Source organism: Elaeis guineensis, chromosome 8 (assembly GCF_000442705.2).
Source record: "Elaeis guineensis isolate ETL-2024a chromosome 8, EG11, whole genome shotgun sequence".
NCBI lineage: Eukaryota > Viridiplantae > Streptophyta > Magnoliopsida > Arecales > Arecaceae > Elaeis > Elaeis guineensis.
In genome coordinates this window covers 28,028,586-28,034,980 of record NC_026000.2, presented here as the reverse complement: position 1 = coordinate 28,034,980, position 6,395 = coordinate 28,028,586, and positions in this window count along the sequence as shown.

The window sequence follows — 6,395 nt, the reverse complement described above, 5'->3', positions numbered from 1 at the left end:
TGCGACCTATGTTATTTCAACTTATGTTCAAAAAAAAAAAAAAAAAAAAAGGAAACCTTAATCTAGCTATCTAACTCCACATATTTGGTCTGATATTCCAAATGAGCAAATTTTCGTCGCAACTACACCAGATAATTTGCCAAGATAGAAATATGTTGTCCCCATGGATGGGTTTCCCAATGTGCTGCCTATAACACTCTAGATCTTCAACAAGAAATCAATATCTTGAGCCATGCACGGGTTGATCGATAAGGAATTGTCGGGAATATGCAAAAGCCATCAGATATTTGCGAAAAGCATCCAATCCTAAACAGAGGAGAGGACTTACATCTTCCCCATTTTAAAAATAAAAATAAATAAATAAACAAAAATTTTCTTTCTGCTCTGGATAATAATGTCATGGACTCATGGCGCATAGTATAGCATTAGCAAGTAATTGAACATTACAAACATGAATTGAATGATAGAGACAGCTAGCTAAAATGATATGCGGTTATTTCAACAACATCAGACAAAATGCAACCATTTCACTGCTGGTATTCTAAAAACAAAAAGGGGAAAAAAAACTACAGGGAAAAGCTTATCAGCTTCTAATGGCTGGACAAACAGGATAATGAATGCAACCAACTCATACTTCACGATTTTCTCACCTCAACAGCACAAAAAAGTCAACTCTGGGAAGCACAATTTTAGGGATGACAAAAAAATCTTAAGCGGGGGCTCAGCCCAATCTGATTCAATTGGGCCAGAAATTCTTCACTTTTAATGGGAATGGACCAACGATGAAAAATAATAAAGTAAATTACAGGAATACTTCCTCAACTTTAGCTCAATTTCACTTGCACCTCTATACTTTAAAATATATTAAACTGATCTTTCTATTTATCGATATGTTCCAATATGGACTAGCCGTCTATCTTTTTAATAAAATTTTTTAAAATTATAAAAATACCATCTCCTTCCTCCTCTCTCCTCCTTTCTCTTGATTGATCCTCTCCTCCATGACCGACGTTCCTCTTTCTCCCTCTTCCTTCCTCCTCTTCTTTCTCTCTTCTTTTTCTCACCCATTTCTCTCCTCTCCTCCTCCTCTTTCTCCTCCTTTCTTCTCCTCCCCTTTCTTCACTCATTCTCTTCCTCACATTCTTCTCCACTTTCTCCACCCATTCTTTTTCTTTTCTCTTCCTCTTCCTTTCATGCACTTTTCTCCTTATTCCTTTTTCTCAAGCCACCCACAAACTATCCCTCTTTATGGCAGCCTCCTCCATCTTCATCCTATTCCTTACTGCCGGCCTCTCTACCCTCCTCCCCTTTCTTTTTATTTTCTTTCTATTCCAAACTAACCATGAGCCCTATCCCTTGAGATGGCCCCCTTAAATCTGTCCCTTGTCACCAGCAAAAAAAATTCTTCTCCTCTTCCTTCTCACTCATTTTTTCCTTCATGATGGCTCCTTCACCTCCTTTTCTTCCTCATCCAGTTCAGCTCCTTATTCTCTCCTTCACGACAACCCCTTCTACCTTCATCCTTTTTCTATGATAATCCATTTTTTTCTCTTTCTTTTCCCACATTTTTCTCCATCTTATCTTCCTTTTTCTCCTCTAACCTATACCTTGCTCACGACCATTCTCCCTCATCCCCTTCCTCCTCATCCACTTTTTCTTCTCATCTTCTTCCTTCTTTAAGTTCATCATGTATAAAGGCATTTTCATCCATTGAGAGAGAAATCTAACACCTTTTATTGATAAAATAAAAGTTGGACTATATTGGAACATATCGATAACTAGAAAGGTCAGTTTGATACTTTTTAAAATACAGAGGGTATAAGTGAAATTGAGTTAAAGTTGAAAGATATTCTTATAATTTATCCAAAAAATAAAATCCCCGATCGAGCTTAGGTTGGAATGGAGAAGATGCCATCCCCTGATCCGTCTCCGACATGTACATATTATATATATATATATATATATATATATATATATATATATAATATATATATATATATATATATAAACACACACACATATACATATTATATATATATATATATATAATAGAAAAAATTAATGAGAAATATCTAATTGAATTTAAACTTAAAAATAGCTATCCACTTAAGTTTCAAATAAAAAAATCCTCTCCATTTGAAACATAACTTAAAAGCAACTATCCAAATGGGATGAAATGATCCAATTATCCTTGCAGTTATAAAGCAAACTACACTATTATAAAGTAATACTATATTATTATAAAATAATATCATATTATAATAAAAGCAACATTATATTATTATAAAGTAATACCACACTATTATAAAATAATACTACACTATTATAAAGTAACACTGTATTGTTGTAAAGTAATATTATAATAAAAAATACTACACTATGATAATATAATACTATCTTATTATAAAGAATACTATATTAATAAAATAATATTGTATTATTGTAAAGTAATACTATAATAAAAGAATGACATACTATGATAATGTAATACTATTTATTATAAAGAATACTACATTAATATAATACAATAAAATAATATTATTATTATAAAAAATACTATACTAATATAATATAATATTATCTAATTATAAATGAATACTTACTAATATAATATAATAAAATAATACTGCATTATTATAAAAAAATATTATACTAATATAATGTAATACCATTTTATTGTAAAGAAATACTGCATATGATAATGTAATACTATAGTATTTTCAAGGGTATAAAGATATAAGAATAATTTCAGCTAAAATGGATAGTTGTCTTTAACTTATGTTTGGAATAGATTGGTATTTTTACATAAAAATCATTTGGAGAGCTGCTTTTAAGTTAAAAATAGAATTGGTGATTTATCTCTAATCTCTATATATAATACGGCTATATATTATTATTAATAGAAAAAAAAAAATACCCCAATCCAAACCCTATAATTCATGTGTTGCTCTCCCCCTCCTCACTCCTCAATCCCTAACATTCACCCTCGCTGCCTCACCTCACACCCTCAAGCTTATAAGAAAAAATTTTGGACTGAAGCTCTTCAAAGAAAAAAAAAAAAAATCTCTGAAAACCCTTTTGAACTGTAACTTTTGCGATCTTTGGGTATCCTTTCTTTACTGTTCTTGCCTTCTTTGGTTTCTTTGTGATGTCGAATTTGCAGGCGCCAAGCACATAAAAGCCGCCGCAACCGCAACAACAACAGCAAAACATGGCGCAAAGTCCTTTTAAATGGCAGCCGTCAAGTCTCTACCGCCCATTCATCTCGATTGACACCACCATTCCAACGTTTGATGACTGCTAGCGCCACTACTGGTAGTCTACTTTAATCTTATCACTTTCCTCGTCTGAGTTCCTATTTGGTATTTCTCTTCATTTTTAATTGAATTTTTTCGTGAATTGCAACTTTGTGTCCAAGCTTGTTTTCTTGTTTTTGTTTCAAGAATGGTATGTTCGATTTATATAAAATTTACCGTTTTCAATGTTGTTAGTTTGCTGTAGTTATTGTGTCACGCCCCCCGACCCGAGATTTGAATCGAGGGTCATGGCAACCGCCGCATACTTATAGAATACTTTTTCAATAAGCATGCAAGACATCTCATCATGATATCTTCACAAACAGTTAAATAAATTTTTCTGTATTTAATAATCAAACCTTAGTTCAAATAACAAATCAAAACTCAGTGTTCAAAAGAAAGTAACTGTCTGACAAAGTCAATACTAAAAACAAAACTAAAAAGTCTTAAATAAATTCTGAGAAAATCCTAAATCAATAAGCTAACTCCATCTCTAATCGCTCTCCCAACCGAAATTCTGCATCATGCTAATTTTCTGGATCTGTAAGAAAAACATAAAACTTATCATGAGCTAAATAGCCCAGTAAGCAGTGTATACCTTTAACTGAATAAATCAGGCAATTAATACTATACATATAAATTTACTGATAACAAATCAATATGTAAATTCATAGAATCATATTCATACTGTCAATCATATATAAAAGTCAATTCATCATAATTTTTAATTATACTTTTCATCTTAAATTCATCAATTTTCTTAAGTTCTTCTTACCAACAATGACTATGACCACATTATCCCTGTGGCAGGGTCATAATACCGCGTATCTGCTTGCGGTGGGCTGCGAATCATCTGGCAGCCAATCCTTTGGAACCGCTGGTCTCGCTGGCGATTTTATCGCTGGTCTATCTGGCGACATGTCGCTGGTCTTACTGGCGACATAAATCCTCAGGACAGTCAATTTGCCAACGTATATGTCCCCATTGACGGGGTCCTCAACACAGTCAGATTGTCAATTTCATATTGTCTTTCAATTCATATATTATTTTTAAAATAATATAAAAAAATGATATTCGAATCAAATCAACCATGTCATTCTTTGTGATCATACATCATCATAATAATTATTCAACAAATAACTTCAGTCATAAATAATTTCTATAATTAACTTTAATCATAAATAATTTCAACAATTATTTCAATAAATAATTTCAATCACAAGCATGCATAAATTTATTTAATTCAAAATTTTACCAGATAAATTCAGTAAAAGCAAACACTACTTACCTTAAAAGAAAATCCAACTAGAAATTCTAGGAATCTCGAAAGTCCTTCTCTGAACCTGATATGTCAAATATCATGTTTTATATCAAAATTTCATGAAATTAAAAATAACTAAATTATTAAAATCTAATGTCCCCACGAGGATCAATTTGTCGACAGCATCCAGGATTTTCGAACTAATCCATGAATATCCTAATTATATTTATTTATTTTTATTTTATTGTTAATTTAATTATTTTTTTTTCTTTTTCTTCTTTTCTTTTCTTTTCTTCTTTTTCTTTTCCTTTTCTTCTTTTTCTTCTTTTTCTTTTCCTTTTCTTCTTTTTCTTCTTTTTTTTTTTTCCTTTTCTTCTTTTTCTTCTTTTTCTTCTTCTTCTTCTCGGCCCTTCCCGCACCGGAACAGAGGACAGGTGGTCCTCCGGCCTTGATCGGCCGTTCGGGCTGCGGCCACCACGACGGAGGCCGGCGGCAGAGGGGGGCCACTCCCTCGGTCACGGAGGAGCGTGGCCGGCGATCGATTCCGATAGCCGGCGCCGGAAAATCCAAGGAAAAATGGCCCAAAACAGGGGTCTTTCCTGACCAAAAAATCGGCGACGCTCGTCGCCGGCCACCGCACACAAAGGCATGGGAGGAAGGGGAAGGAAGAGGGGAAAAGAGAAAGACTTACCTCGGCCTCCTGTGACTCGTCGGCGGGCAATCACGACGAGAATCACAACGGTGTCCGCGACTCTACTTCAGGAAAATCGGAAGAAAGAGAGGGAGAAGAGGCGATGGTCGATTCTAAGGAGAGGAGAACCTCTTATAGAGGGTCCTAGAACTCGAGAGGTCCTAGACTCCCAATATGCTTGGGTCTCGTCGGAGAAGAAGACTCCTACCGGGAGTCTTCTTCCCGATTTTACTCTATTTTTTTTTTTGTTGGGCTTGGATCTGATGTCATGGGCTTGGGCTATAAATTCTTCACCCTTAAAAAGAAATTTCGTCCTCAAAATTTTTCATACATGTAGTCTCGAAGAGCTGAGGATATTTTTGCTTTCATTTCTTCCTCTAGCTCCCAAGTAGCTTCTCTTTCTAAATATCGACTCCATTGTACCTTGACATAAGGAATATTGCGACGTCTCAGCACCTGTTCTTTACGGTCTACGATCCGTATCGGTATTCTTCATATGTTAGATCTTTCCTGGCTTGTACTGGTTCAAGTTTCACGATGTGATTTGGATCTGGTAAATATTTCTTAACATAGAAACATGAAAAATATTATGTACTTCTGCAAGTGAAGGGGGTAAGGCAAGTCGATAAGCCACTTCACCAATTCTTTCCAAAATCTCAAACGGACCCACATATCTAGGATCAATTTGCCACGAATGCCAAATCTTGAGATTCTTTTTGAAGGAGATACTTTAAGAAATACATGGTCACCGACTTGAAATTCTAATTTCCGTCTCCTGTGGTCTGCATAACTTTTCTGTCTGCTTTGTGCTGCTCGAAGTCAGTCATTTTTAATTAATTTAATCTTCTCGACTGCTTGTTGAACAAGTTCGGGACTCAAAATTTCTTCGCTCACCAACATCATCCCAGTGAATCGGTGATCGACATCTTCTACCATAAAGCTTCATAAGGTGCCATTCCAATGCTAGCCTGATAACTGTTATTGTAAGCGAACTCAATTTAAAGGTAGATGCTCATCCCATGAACTTTTCATATCCAAAATACAGGTTCTCAACATATCTTCTAAGATCTGAATAGTTCTCTCGACTGACCATCAGTCTGTGGTGAAAAGCTGTACTGAAGTACAATTTGTTCCTAATACCTTGTGT